General features: G+C 43.0%; 1 long non-coding RNA gene across 1 annotated transcript in view; it reads right to left on the bottom strand.

Annotated features, from left to right (window-relative positions):
* Positions 1 to 733: 733 nt before the first annotated feature.
* Positions 734 to 15643, bottom strand: part of LOC138787830 (uncharacterized) — a 55855-nt gene continuing 40945 nt past the window's right edge. The window contains exon 3 of the long non-coding RNA XR_011362518.1: positions 734 to 911. This is a non-coding gene — a long non-coding RNA (uncharacterized lncRNA). The remainder of the gene's footprint in view (positions 912 to 15643) is intronic.

Genomic DNA, 15643 nt, shown 5'->3' with positions numbered 1-15643 from the left:
GCGATGATCTGCAGGATATATCACTATGTATCTAAAATGAGGCAGAGGGAATAGGGCAATGCTCTGCAGGTCTTTAGAGAGGTCAGTGGTGCAATAATCTGCAGGATATATCACTGTCAAGAGGTAAAGAGGACTAAGCACGGCTCTGCAGAGCGCTAGATGTGGTGTAATAATTTGTAGGATATATCACTACGTATCTGTCAGAAGTGGACAGAGCAATGCTCTGCTGAGCTGTAGGCCAGTCAGTGGTGCAATAATCTGCAGGTATGATGTGACAATACTGGGGGTATATGACCACGTCTTCCAGGTACTGCGGCTTAGGATGCGATGCTCTGCAGGTATGATGTGACAGTCTGGGGGTATATGACCATGTCTTCCAGGTGCTGCGGCTGGGGATGCAATGCTCTGCAGGTATGATGTGAGAATATTGCGGGTATATGACCGCATGTTCCAGGTCCTGCGAATGAGGATGCGATGCTCTGCAGGGATGATGTGACAATCTGGTGGTATATGACCACGTCTTCCAGGTTCTGCGGCTGGGGATGCAATGCTCTGCAGGTATGATGTGACAATATTGGGGGTATATTATCGCATCTTCCAGGTGCTGCCGCTGTGGATGCAATGCTCTGCAGGTATGATGTGACAGTACCCTCGGTGTCTTTCAGATGCTGCGGTTGGGGATGCCGCTGCTGCCGCCTCTTCTGCTGCCTCCTCTGCCGCTGCTGCCGCCTCCTCTGCCGCCTCTTCTGCACATTTGCTCTGTGATTTCCTCTAATTGCACCTGGTATTATAATTCATAGTAGTGACCCGTGATGGTGCGGGCCCTGAAGCGGACACCAGGGGGGCCCCAGTCTCCTGTCCAGGGGCCACCACACAGCCTCATTTTCATCATTTTACTCATGTTCTGTAAACTGCAAGAATGTCAGAAAAAAGAAAGTGTCAAAGGGGTGTGGCTTAAGAATCACAACAAGACATCTGCACCGTCATGGAGACAGGAGCCGAATGAATAACACTTAAAGGGGAGATTTATCTCGACCTGTTTCCACCTTCACATGACTGGGAGTCATCTGCCCCATACTACATACAGGTATCTAAACTTAGGGCCCGGTTACACACACAGATAACTGAAAGATTATTGAAGCCAAAGCCAGGAACAGATTATAAACAGTAAACAGGTCATAAAGAAAAGACTGAGATTTCTCTTTTTAAATCCATTCCTGGCTTTGGCTTCAGTAATCTGTCAGATATCTGTGTGTATAATAGGGCCCTTAGATACGTCCCCTAAGGCTATGTTCTCACTATGTAAGAGACCGGCCGTTCCGTGACCCCGGCCAGGTCACGGAACGGCCGATCTCTGGCCAAATCTTCTCGGCCGGTACTTAAATACTGGCCGGATGATCTTTCCGGCCGCAGAGCTCTGATGCATCCGAGCTTCCCATAGCGCACAGTGAAGCGAGTGACCGGAGCAGCTCGCTTCACTGTGTGAACTGACTGGTCCTTCTGCGGCCGCAATTCACTGAATTCTGGACGCAGAAAACTGACCTGTCAGTTTTTTCCGGTGCCGCACAGATCTCGGCTGGAGCGTATACAATGTGTGTACGCTCCGGCTGGGATCTATCTATCTATCTGTGTATCTATCTATCTCCTATCTATCTATCTATCTATCTATCTCCTATCTATCTATCTATCTATCTATCTATCTATCTATCTATCTATATATCTCCTATCTATCTATCTCCTATCTATCTATCTATCTATCTATCTATCTATCTATCTATCTATCTATCTATCTATCTCCTATCTATCTCCTATCTATCTATCTATCTATCTATCTCCTATCTATCTATCTCCTATCTATCTATCTATCTATCTATCTATCTATCTATCTATCTATCTATCTCCTATCTATCTATCTATCTATCTCCTATCTATCTATCTCCTATCTATCTATCTATCTATCTATCTATCTATCTATCTATCTATCTATCTATCTATTTATCTCCTATCTATCTATCTATCTATCTCCTATCTATCTATCTATCTCCTATCTATCTATCTATCTCCTATCTATCTATCTCCTATCTATCTATCTCCTATCTATCTATCTATCTATCTATTTATTTATCTCCTATCTATCTATCTATCTATCTATCTATCTATCTATCTATCTCCTATCTATCTCCTATCTATCTATCTATCTATCTATCTCCTATCTATCTCCTATCTATCTATCTATTTATCTCCTATCTATCTATCTATCTCCTATCTATCTATCTATCTATCTATCTATCTATCTATCTATCTCCTATCTATCTATCTCCTATCTATCTCCTATCTATCTATCTATCTATCTATCTATCTATCTATCTATCTATCTATCTCCTATCTATCTATCTATCTATCTATCTATCTATCTATCTATCTCCTATCTATCTATCTATTTATCTCCTATCTATCTATCTATCTATCTCCTATCTATCTATCTATCTATCTATCTATTTATCTCCTATCTATCTATCTATCTATCTATCTATCTCCTATCTATCTATCTATCTATCTGCTATCTATCTATCTCCTATCTATCTATCTATCTATCTATCTATCTCCTATCTATCTATCTATCTATCTATCTCCTATCTATCTATCTATCTATCTATCTATCTATCTATCTCCTATCTATCTATCTATCTCCTATCTATCTATCTATCTATCTATCTATCTATCTATCTATCTATCTATCTCCTATCTATCTATCTATTTATCTCCTATCTATCTATCTATCTCCTATCTATCTATCTATCTCCTATCTATCTATCTATCTATCTATCTATCTATCTATCTATCTATCTATCTCCTATCTATCTATCTATTTATCTCCTATCTATCTATCTATCTGCTATCTATCTATCTCCTATCTATCTATCTATCTATCTATCTATCTCCTATCTATCTATCTCCTATCTATCTATCTATCTCCTATCTCCTATCTATCTATCTATCTATCTATCTATCTATCTATCTATCTATCTATCTATCTATCTCCTATCTATCTCCTATCTATCTATCTATCTATCTATCTATCTATCTATCTATCTATCTCCTATCTATCTATCTCCTATCTATCTCCTGTCTATCTCCTATCTATCTCCTATCTATCTATCTATCTCCTATCTATCTATCTATCTATCTATCTATCTATCTATCTATCTATCTATCTATCTCCTATCTATCTATCTATCTATCTCCTATCTATCTCCTATCTATCTCCTATCTATCTCCTATCTATCTATCTATCTATCTCCTATCTCCTATCTATCTATCTCCTATCTCCTATCTCCTATCTATCTATCTATCTATCTATGCCCACAGTTCTGTGACTGCCTGTTGTGCTATCAGTTCCCCCGTCACGCTGTGGTCCTCCGCACGCAGATATGAGGTCACAGCGATCAGTCCGTGGTCACCATAAATTATATTCCACATTACAGACTCATCCAAATGATCTTGACCTAATTCCGCCCCGGGTTTGCCTGATTACACAGCTAATTGCATCAATCTGGACTCATCTATTAATAACGGAAGCGACATCACATCTAACACTGAAGGCCGAGCGCGGAAGAGGCCGACACTACGGTACTGACCCGAATGTCATCCGAGAGCGAAGAAACATCCTGAGGAAGTCACCAATATAGTAGCAGATATCCCTGAACATGTAGAAAATAGTCAGCATGGGGCAGTATTATAGCAGTTATATTCCTGTATATAGGAGCAGTATTATAGTAGTTATATCCCTGTATATAGGAGCAGTATTATAGTAGTTATATTCCTGTATATAGGAGCAGTATTATAGTAGTTATATTCCTGTATATAGGAACAGTATTATAGTAGTTATATTCCTGTATATAGGAGGCAGTATTATAGGAGTTATATTCCTGTATATAGGAGCAGTATTATAGTAGTTATATTCCTGTATATAGGGGGCAGTATTATAGTAGTTATATTCCTGTATATAGGAGCAGTATTATAGTAGTATATCCCTGTATATAGGAGCAGTATTATAGTAGTTATATTCCTGTATATAGGAGCAGTATTATAGTAGTTATATTCTTGTATATAGGGGGCAGTATTATAGTAGTTATATCCCTGTATATAGGGGCAGTATTATAGTAGTTATATTCCTGTATATAGGGGGCAGTATTATAGTAGTATATTCCTGTATATAGGAGCAGTATTATAGTAGTATATTCCTGTATATAGGGGCAGTATTATAGTAGTTATATTCCTGTATATAGGGAGCAGTATTATAGTAGTTATATTCCTGTATATAGGGGGCAGTATTATAGTAGTTATATTCCTGTATATAGGAGCAGTATTATAGTAGTTATATCCCTGTATATAGGAGCAGTATTATAGTAGTATATATTCCTGTATATAGGAGCAGTATTATAGTAGTTATATTCCTGTATATAGGAGCACATACGCAAATTTATTTTTGGCGTTTTTTGAGAGTGACCTGGTTTTTTCCGCAGCCAATCCCTTCATTAAGTTTATTAAAACGTACTTTAGGTACGTAGATGATATTTTCATCATCTGGGAGGGCACGGAGGATGATTTCTCTAACTTTGTACACTATTTAAACACCACCAACCGCGTCAATATGGCCTTTACAAGTGTGTTTGGAGGGACGCGATTGGAATTCCTGGATGTTTTGGTGGAGATACACAACGAGGTGATCTCCACCTCCATCTATAGGAAACCAAATTCGTGTAACTCCCTCTTGCACTACCACAGTTCACACCCTGCCCATACCAGGGACGCTATACCCTACAGCCAAATGCTGAGGGTCAGAAAAGTCAATAGCGACGAGAATGGTTTTGAGCGACAGGCTGAGGAACTCAAAGGTAGATTGCTCGAAAGAGCATATCCAGAGAAATTAGTGGATGTAGCCCTTCAGAGAGCACGCAACACCAAGAGGTGCGATTTGCTGAGGGGAAACAGAAATAGACAGGATAAGAAATCTGACCGCTTTTCCTTTATCTTCAGCAACTCTCCTATGAACGATACCTTACGCCAAATTATTCATAGACATTGGGGCATCTTGACACAAGATGCCGATTTACAAGAGAGCACCGCAGCCAGACCCATTATAGCCCACCGCAAGAACAGAACTGTCGCTGACGCGATCAAACCACCACCTTCGAAACAAAGGAAGGAATCCTGGCTAAGTGCCTCCATACCTGATGGAAACAAGAGGTGCGGGAACTGTTCCTACTGTCCATAAATGCTCAATGTAGCTTACATCAGTTTAAATGGCGTAGAATGCAGAGTCAGTAACCTAATCACCTGCAAAACCACATTCGTGGTTTATGCCATCATCTGCGACTGCGGACGGTTTTATGTAGGTAAGACTAAGCGAGCCCTAGCCACCCGATACAAAGAACATTGCTACTCTGTACGATCAGGGAAAGGCGTACCCAGATTGATTGATCACGTACGCCAAATCCATCAAGGGAATACGAGATGTCTCAAGTTTTGCGGGTTGGAAAGAGTTAACCAAGCCTCGAGAGGCGGAGACCGCCACCTTAACCTACTACGCAAAGAGACTCTATGGATTTCTAAACTAAATGCCCTCGGTCCTTTAGGGTTAAACGAGCGCAACGAGTTTGCACCGTTTGTTTAATATTATTTTAATCTGTTTGTATCACTTACACTATCATGTATTTAAGCACCTCCTTAGTGGCATGGCGTCATTCCGTAGACCGGAAGAAGCGTGGGAACACGTGAAACAATTGTTGTCTACCACTGAACAGACACCTGCCTCCACTCCCCCCTCCCTGCACATGTGGATGTAACCTCCATTAAAGTACCCCAGCGGCACACTACATTGGTGAGTGCACGTATCTTTATTCTCTTTTGTTTGTACATTACCTGACTTATTATACGGAGCACCCTATACATAGTGGCCATATCGGGGATACCTTGCTGGACTCTCACCTGTGGATCCGGTTGCCGGAGATTGCAAGGGCGGTGCGATCCACTCTCTCCTGCTTTGTGATTATAGTAGTTATATTCCTGTATATAGGAGCAGTATTATAGTAGTTATATCCTTGTATATAGGAGCAGTATTATAGTAGTTATATTCCTGTATATAGGAGCAGTATTATAGTAGTTATATTCCTGTATATAGGAGCAGTATTATAGTAGTTATATCCCTGTATATAGGGGCAGTATTATAGTAGTTATATTCTTGTATATAGGGAGCAGTATTATAGTAGTTATATCCCTGTATATAGGAGCAGTATTATAGTAGTTATATTCCTGTATATAGGAGCAGTATTATAGTAGTTATATTCCTGTATATAGGAGCAGTATTATAGTAGTTATATTCCTGTATATAGGGGGCAGTATTATAGTAGTTATATTCCTGTATATAGGAGCAGTATTATAGTAGTTATATCCCTGTATATAGGAGTAGTATTATAGTAGTTATATTCCTGTATATAGGAGCAGTATTATAGTAGTTATATCCCTGTATATAGGAGCAGTATTATAGTAGTTATATCCCTGTATATAGGGGCAGTATTATAGTAGTTATATCCCTGTATATAGGAGCAGTATTATAGTAGTTATATCCCTGTATATAGGGGGCAGTATTATAGTAGTTATATTCCTGTATATAGGAGCAGTATTATAGTAGTTATATCCCTGTATATAGGAGCAGTATTATAGTAGTATATTCCTGTATATAGGAGCAGTATTATAGTAGTTATATCCCTGTATATAGGAGCAGTATTATAGTACTTATATTCCTGTATATAGGAGCAGTATTATAGTAGTTATATCCCTGTATATAGGAGCAGTATTATAGTAGTTATATTCCTGTATATAGGAGCAGTATTATAGTAGTTATATCCCTGTATATAGGAGCAGTATTATAGTAGTTATATCCCTGTATATAGGGGCAGTATTATAGTAGTTATATCCTTGTATATAGGAGCAGTATTATAGTAGTTATATCCCTGTATATAGGAGCAGTATTATAGTAGTTATATCCCTGTATATAGGGGCAGTATTATAGTAGTTATATCCCTGTATATAGGAGCAGTATTATAGTAGTTATATCCCTGTATATAGGGGGCAGTATTATAGTAGTTATATTCCTGTATATAGGAGCAGTATTATAGTAGTTATATCCCTGTATATAGGAGCAGTATTATAGTAGTATATTCCTGTATATAGGAGCAGTATTATAGTAGTTATATCCCTGTATATAGGAGCAGTATTATAGTACTTATATTCCTGTATATAGGAGCAGTATTATAGTAGTTATATCCCTGTATATAGGAGCAGTATTATAGTAGTTATATTCCTGTATATAGGAGCAGTATTATAGTAGTTATATCAATGTATATAGGAGCAGTATTATAGTAGTTATATCCCTGTATATAGGGGCAGTATTATAGTAGTTATATCCCTGTATATAGGAGCAGTATTATAGTAGTTATATCCCTGTATATAGGAGCAGTATTATAGTAGTTATATTCCTGTATATAGGAGCAGTATTATAGTAGTTATATCCCTGTATATAGGAGCAGTATTATAGTAGTTATATTCCTGTATATAGGGAGCAGTATTATAGTAAATATATCCCTGTATATAGGAGCAGTATTATAGTAGTTATATTCCTGTATATAGGAGCAGTATTATAGTAGTTATATTCCTGTATATAGGAGCAGTATTATAGTAGTTATATTCCTGTATATAGGAGCAGTATTATAGTAGTTATATTCCTGTATATAGGGGGCAGTATTATAGTAGTTATATTCCTGTATATAGGAGCAGTATTATAGTAGTTATATTCCTGTATATAGCAGTATTATAGTAGTTATATTCCTGTATATAGGAGCAGTATTATAGTAGTTATATTCCTGTATATAGGAGCAGTATTATAGTAGTTATATTCCTGTATATAGGAGCAGTATTATAGTAGTTATATCCCTGTATATAGGAGCAGTATTATAGTAGTTATATTCCTGTATATAGGAGCAGTATTATAGTAGTTATATCCCTGTATATAGGAGCAGTATTATAGTAGTTGTATTCCTGTATATAGGGGGCAGTATTATAGTAGTTATATTCCTGTATATAGGGGGCAGTATTATAGTAGTTATATTCTTGTATATAGGAGCAGTATTATAGTAAGTTTCTGTTGAACCTTTTGAGTTGCTATAACTGATGGGCGTTCCGTCGGTCTCTCAGTGTCAGGAGTCTGGTGACCAGTCACTTATATGATCACTGTGTAGTTCTGATCTCAGGATATGTTAGTTTTCTGCTCTTTGTTATCTGTACAGCAGAGATCCCTATAATTGTAGAGCGCTGAGTCCAATGTGAGATCTTAAGGAAACAAAAGCAGGAACATCGTCCACCGCAGTCCGTGCACATGGCGGTAAGACATCAGTGTCAATGATGGATCCTCAGAACAGACACATCAATCGCTCGTTTCATGTCACCTCCAGCTACCAGTGATCTACTCCCAGTCTCTAGGAAACAAGAGGGATGTGACCGCTAATACTCTACCGGCATCTCCAGCGGAAATAAGTCTCCGGCATTTGTTCCAAAGGTCTTAAATTAAAGCCGAAAATATAGAAAATCGGACACAACAGTCGAACAAATCATCTGCGAGCAAGAAAGTGCTGAGCAATGAACAGCAATGGAGGGAGCGTCAGCGGGGTCAACCTGGGTCCAGGAAATTGGGAGGAAAAATAAGAATTTAAAGGGGTATTGACTTAATTTTTTGAAACCTTGTTACCAATTAGTTTGGCAGGGTGACAATTGGAGGTTGAGTTCTAATTGGGCAACCGTGACCATTATGTGTCGTGGGAGGTTGTCAGCATGTGTTATTCCATATAAAAGGTCAAACTCCTATATTAGGGAGCTGCATGTACAGTTCTTCTTCCAGTATTGCTGATTTTAGCTGGGAGTCAAGAGATCCAGGATTAGAAGAAACACTGCTACTTTCTTGTAAAAACAGCGCCACCCTTGTCCTCAGGTTGTATGCGGTACTACAATTCATCCTCATTCACTTCAATGGAACCAAACTGCAATACCGCACCCAACCTGAACACAGGAGAGGCGCTGTTTCTGGAATAAAGTGGCCATATTCTTCAAGTCTGGACAACCTCTTTAAAAGGCCACACTCACATGGCAATTATGTATTTTTACTACCAGGTGGGAAAAAATGGCAGATGGGTTTTGTTTTCTGTGCCGAAACCCATTCGACATGATGTGAACAGCGCCTAAATGTAGGTGACGTTCAGGGTCTGGGGTAAGCTGGACGCATCCTCGTATGGAAATCTCTGAAGAGTCGTGTCAGATGAACCACAAGGCCCAGCAGCTCTCTCACTGTCATTGAGTTGCAGCTCACAGATCCTCGCAGACGTCTCTGTGAATTCTGCTTTTACGAAGGATAAGAATCCCCTGGCGTCCCCGGCCGGCAGTAAGGTAAACATGTCGTGCTCGCTCTGTGTCGCACCGTCTCTGGCGACTTCTGTCATCTCCGATACCTGTGATGCATTAGTCCTTAGTGGATCGTGTGACACTGTCTTTCTCTGTGTAAAGCGTGCGGCTGCCACCTGAGATTCTCTTCTGGGGGGGATGATCGGAGGTGAAAGTCCGCTCATACATATCCGTATTCTCTCCTGTGACCCTGAAGAAGAAGAACTCCTCACACCGGCCATTATTGGAGAGGACCGGACAATCTACAACTATTCTACTCACCGAGGACAATACTCCCTCCCAATGGTGGATATACTGCAATAGATGCTGAAGCAGTAATAAGGGTGTTAGGCTCCACCCCTTGTGCATACAGTCATGTCATAAGGGTGTTAGGCTCCACCCCTTGTGCATACAGTCATGTCATAAGGGTGTTAGGCTCCACCCCTTGTGCATACAGTCATGTCATAAGGGTGTTAGGCTCCACCCCTTGTGCATACAGTCATGTCATAAGGGTGTTAGGCTCCACCCCTTGTGCATACAGTCATGTCATAAGGGTGTTAGGTTCCACCTTTTGCCCATACAGTCATGTGACACGTGACACGTGACATATTAATACAACACACCGTCTATGGAGTAGTATTTATAGGTGCAGTGAGATGTTGGGTTATACAGGTGGAGCAGTATTTATAGGTGCAGTGTGATGTTGTGTTATACAGGTGTAGAAGTATTTATTGGTGCAGTGAGATGTTGTGTTATACAGGTGGAGAAGTATTTATTGGTGCAGTATGATGTTGGGTTATACAGGTGGAGAAGTATTTATTGGTGCAGTGTGATGTTGTGTTATACAGGTGGAGCAGTATTTATTGGTGCAATGTGATGTTGGGTTATACAGGTGGAGCAGTATGTATTTGTACAGCATGGTGATGTGCTATACAGGTGGAGCAATATTTATTGGTGCAGTGTGATGTTGGGTTATACTGGTGGAGCAGTGTGTATTTGTACAGCATGGTGATGTGCTATACAGGTGGAGAAGTATTTATTGGTGCAGTGTGATGTTGGGTTATACAGGTGGAGCAGTATTTATTGGTGCAATGTGATGTTGGGTTATACAGGTGGAGCAGTATTTATTGGTGCAATGTGATGTTGGGTTATACAGGTGGAGCAGTATTTATTGGTGCAATGTGATGTTGGATTATACAGATGGAGCAGTATGTATTTGTACAGCATGGTGATGTGCTATACAGGTGGAGCAATATTTATTGGTGCAGTGTCATGTTGGGTTATACTGGTGGAGCAGTATGTATTTGTACAGCATGGTGATGTGCTATACAGGTGGAGCAGTATTTATTGGTGCAGTATGATGTTGGGTTATACAGGTGGAGCAGTATTTATTGGTGCAATGTGATGTTGGGTTATACAGGTGGAGCAGTATTTATTGGTGCAATGTGATGTTGGATTATACAGATGGAGCAGTATGTATTTGTACAGCATGGTGATGTGCTATACAGGTGGAGCAATATTTATTGGTGCAGTGTGATGTTGGGTTATACTGGTGGAGCAGTATGTATTTGTACAGCATGGTGATGTGCTATACAGGTGGAGCAGTATTTATTGGTGCAGTGTGATGTTGGGTTATACTGGTGGAGCAGTGTGTATTTGTACAGCATGGTGATGTGCTATACAGGTGGAGAAGTATTTATTGGTGCAGTGTGATGTTGGGTTATACAGGTGGAGCAGTATTTATTGGTGCAGTGTTATGTTGGGTTATACAGGTGGAGCAGTATTTATTGGTGCAATGTGATGTTGGATTATACAGATGGAGCAGTATGTATTTGTACAGCATGGTGATGTGCTATACAGGTGGAGCAATATTTATTGGTGCAGTGTGATGTTGGGTTATACTGGTGGAGCAGTATGTATTTGTACAGCATGGTGATGTGCTATACAGGTGGAGCAGTATTTATTGGTGCAGTGTGATGTTGGGTTATACAGGTGGAGCAGTATTTATTGCTGCAGTGTAATGTTGGGTTATACAGGTGGAGCAGTATGCAGGTGGGAGTTGTAGTTTCGCACCTGTGCCAACCTGTGCCTCTCTGGCTGGGGCAAAACTACAACCCCCAGCATATAGCAGATCAGCTTCTCTCTCACTGATCCTCAACCTCAGTAATGTGCCTGATGCCAAACTGGAGAACTACAACTTCCAGCATGAAATAGCCCAACATCAACCACGTTTTCCCCAACCTGTGCCTCTCCGGCTGGTGCAGAACTACAACTCCCAGCATGCTCGGACAGCCAGTCAGTGCCTGGACATGCTGGGAGTTGTAGTTCAGCGCCCTTCCCCCTTGAGCACTTATTAACGGTCTCCAGTCATGCAGCTGCTGTGTGTGACTATGGCGGTGCCAGCGAGTGGTCACCCACAGACCTTCACTCTGCAATTAGTCCGGAGGATCGGGACAGGGGGGGGGGGGGGGGGGGGGGGGGGTCGGTCGCACACATGATAAATACCGCCGGAGCTGGAGGTGACAATTATCAGATACGGAGAGGAAGAAATATCCTCTGCGGGCAAAACTTTATATTCACTGAAGGCGCCACACATCTGGGTAACATGCGGCTGAATCTTGTGAGGAGCTTGTCTATCTTGTGTGATACTGTCTGCTGAGCGGCTGTATCTAAGCCTATCATGTGATACTCTTGTATCTATTCCTATCATGCTGTAATGAGCTGTGTATCTAAGCCTATCCTGTGTGATACCCTTGTATCTGATCCTATCATGCTGTAATGAGTTGTGTACAGTATCTAAGCCTATCCTATGTGACAACCTTGTATCTGATCCTATCATGTGGTAATGAGCTGTGTATCTAAGCCTATCTTGTGTGATACCCCTGTATCTGATGCTATCATGCTGTAATGAGCTGTGTATCTAAGCCTGTGATGTTGCTATGACTCTCCATCGCCCCCTGTACTCGGTAGCGTGCAGTGCAGCGGTCTCTCTATAGACAGGCGACATGACGGGCGCTCGGGCCCATTAACATGTGAGTGCGGATCTCTCCGCCGGATTCTCATCTCCTGTCACGGATATCCCATGAAATCTCCGGGGAGCTGCCATTTAATTGCAGAAATTGTGAGGAAGAGGCCGCGTACATCTGTTCTCCGCCATCGATCAATAAGGACGTGTGATTCACAAACACTGATCCGGGGGACACAGGATGATTAATATTCAGAGGAGATTAAACCCCCATCTCCCAAGATGCTGATACACTGTCACGACTGGGATACAATGAATGTAAGAAATGTGATGGAGGCTATACACTATACACTGCAGGAGCTGCATTCATAATGCTGCATCATGAGCTCACATCTCAGTGCTGCCCCTGCTGGCTCATTGCTGTACTGCATTGTGGGAGCTGAGAGGTCACATTAGATGGTGTGCACACACCCAGTCTGCCCGTTCTATGCTTGTGTTTAAGCCCGGTTATAGGGACGCTGTGACGGTAGGAGGGGGGGGGGGGGTTGGCCTACAGCCAGGATCACAATATGGCACCCATCTGGGTCTGGTTACAGCTATCATATCCCAAATCACATGGAGCAGGAAGACTAGGTGTGAAGGATCATGGGAGGGGGGCACAGCAAGAAAAAGGGCTGGGCCCCCAACCAGAAGTACAGGGAACACAGCAAGAAGAAGAGCTGGGTCCCAACCATAAGTACAGGGAAAACAGCAAGAAGAAGAGCTGGGCCCCAACCAGAAGTACAGGGAACACAGCAAGAAGAAGAGCTGGCCCCAACCAGAAGTACAGGTAACACAGCAAAAAGAAGAGCTGGGCCCAAACCAGAAGTACAGGGAACATGGCAAGAGGAAGAGCTGGGCCCCAACCAGAAGTACAGGGAAAACAGCAAGAAGAAGAGCTGGGCCCCAACCAGAAGTACAGGGAACACAGCAAGAAGAAGAGCTGGGCCCCAACCAGAAGTACAGGAAACACAGCAAGAAGAAGAGCTGGCCCCCAACCAGAAGTACAGGGAACACAGCAAGAGGAAGAGCTGGGCCCCAACCAGAAGTACAGGAAACACAGCAAGAAGAAGAGCTGGGCCCCAACCAGAAGTACAGGAAACACAGCAAGAAGAAGAGCTGGCCCCCAACCAGAAGTACAGGGAACACAGCAAGAAGAAGAGCTGGGCCCCCAACCAGAAGTACAGGGAACACAGCAAGAAGAAGAGCTGGGCCCCAACCAGAAGTACAGGAAACACAGCAAGAAGAAGATCTGGGCCCCAACTAGAAGTACAGGGAACACAGCAAGAAGAAGAGCTGGGCCCCAACCAGAAGTACAGGAAACACAGCAAGAAGAAGAGCTGGCCCCCAACCAGAAGTACAGGGAACACAGCAAGAGGAAGAGCTGGGCCCCAACCAGAAGTACAGGAAACACAGCAAGAAGAAGAGCTGGCCCCCAACCAGAAGTACAGGGAACACAGCAAGAGGAAGAGCTGGACCCCCAACCAGAAGTACAGGGGACACAGCAAGAAGAGCAGGACCCCCAACCATAAGTACAGTTAACACAGCAAGAAGAAGAGCTGGACCCCCAACCCGAAGAACAGGGAACATAGCAAGAAGAGCTGGGCCCCAACCATAAGTACAGGTAACACAGCAAGAAGAAGAGCTGGGCACCAACCAGAAGTACAGGGAACACAGCAAGAAGAAGAGCTGGGCCCCCAACCAGAAGTACAGGGAACACAGCAAGAAGAAGAGCTGGGCCCCAACCAGAAGTACAGGGGACACAGCAAGAAGAAAAGTTGGGCCCCAACCAGAAGTACAGGGAACACAGCAAAAAGAAGAGCTGGGCCCCAACCAGAAGTACAGGAAACACAGCAAGAAGAAGAGCTGACCCCCAACCAGAAGTACAGGGAACACAGCAAGAGGAAGAGCTGGGCCCCCAACCAGAAGTACAGGGAACACAGCAAGAGGAAGAGCTGGACCCCCAACCAGAAGTACAGGGAACACAGCAAGAAGAAGAGCAGTACCCCCAACCATAAGTACAGGTAACACAGCAAGAAGAAGAGCTGGACCCCCAACCAGAAGAACATGGAACACAGCAAGAAGAAGAGCTGGGCCCCAACCATAAGTACAGGTAACACAGCAAGAAGAAGAGCTGGGCACCAACCAGAAGTACAGGGAACACAGCAAGAAGAAGAGCTGGGCCCCCAACCAGAAGTACAGGGAACACAGCAAGAAGAAGATCTGGGCCCCAACCAGAAGTACAGGGGACACAGCAAGAAGAAGAGCTGGGCCCCAACCAGAAGTACAGGGAACACAGCAAGAAGAAGAAGAGTTGGGCCCCAACCAGAAGTACAGGGAACACAGCAAGAAGAAGAGCTGGGCCCCAACCAGATGTACAGGGAACACAGCAAGAAGAAGAGCTGGGCCCCAACCAGAAAATAGGGAACACAGCAAGAAGAAGAGCTGGGCCCCAACTAGAAGTACAGGGAACACAGCAAGAAGAAGAAGAGCTGGGCCCCGAACCAGAAGTACAGGGAACACAGCAAGAAGAAGAGCTGGACTCCGACCAGAAGTACAAGGGACACAGCAAGAAGAAGAGCAGGACCGCAACCAGAAGTACAGGGAACACAGCAAAAAGAAAAACTGGGCCCCAACCAGAAGTACAGGGAACACTGCAAGAAGAACAGCTGGGCCCCAACCAGAAGTACAGGGAACGTGGCAAGAAGAAGAGCTGGGCCCCCAACCAGAAAATAGGGAACACAGCAAGAAGAAGAGCTGGGCCCCAACCAGAAGTAAAAGGAACACAGCAAGAAGAAGAGCTGGGCCCCAACCAGAAGTAAAGGGAACACAGCAAGAAGAAGAGCTGGGCCCCAACCAGAAGTACAGGGAACACAGTAAGAAGAAGAAGTGGGCACCAAAGAGAAGTATAGGGAACACAGCAAGAAGAAGAAGAAGAGCTGGGCCCCCAACCAGAAGTACATGGAACACAGCAAGAAGAAGAGCTTGGCCCCCAACTAGAAGTACATGGAATACAGCAAGAAGAAGAGCTGGGCCCCCAACAGGAAAATAGGGGACACAGCAAGAAGAAGAGCTGGACCCCAACAAGAAGTACAGGGAACACAGCAAGAAGAAGAGCTGGGCCCCAACCAGAAGTACAGGGAACAC

Source organism: Dendropsophus ebraccatus, chromosome 4 (genome assembly GCF_027789765.1).
Source record: "Dendropsophus ebraccatus isolate aDenEbr1 chromosome 4, aDenEbr1.pat, whole genome shotgun sequence".
Taxonomy (NCBI): domain Eukaryota; kingdom Metazoa; phylum Chordata; class Amphibia; order Anura; family Hylidae; genus Dendropsophus; species Dendropsophus ebraccatus.
This window is presented reverse-complemented; position numbering and strand designations above follow the sequence as displayed.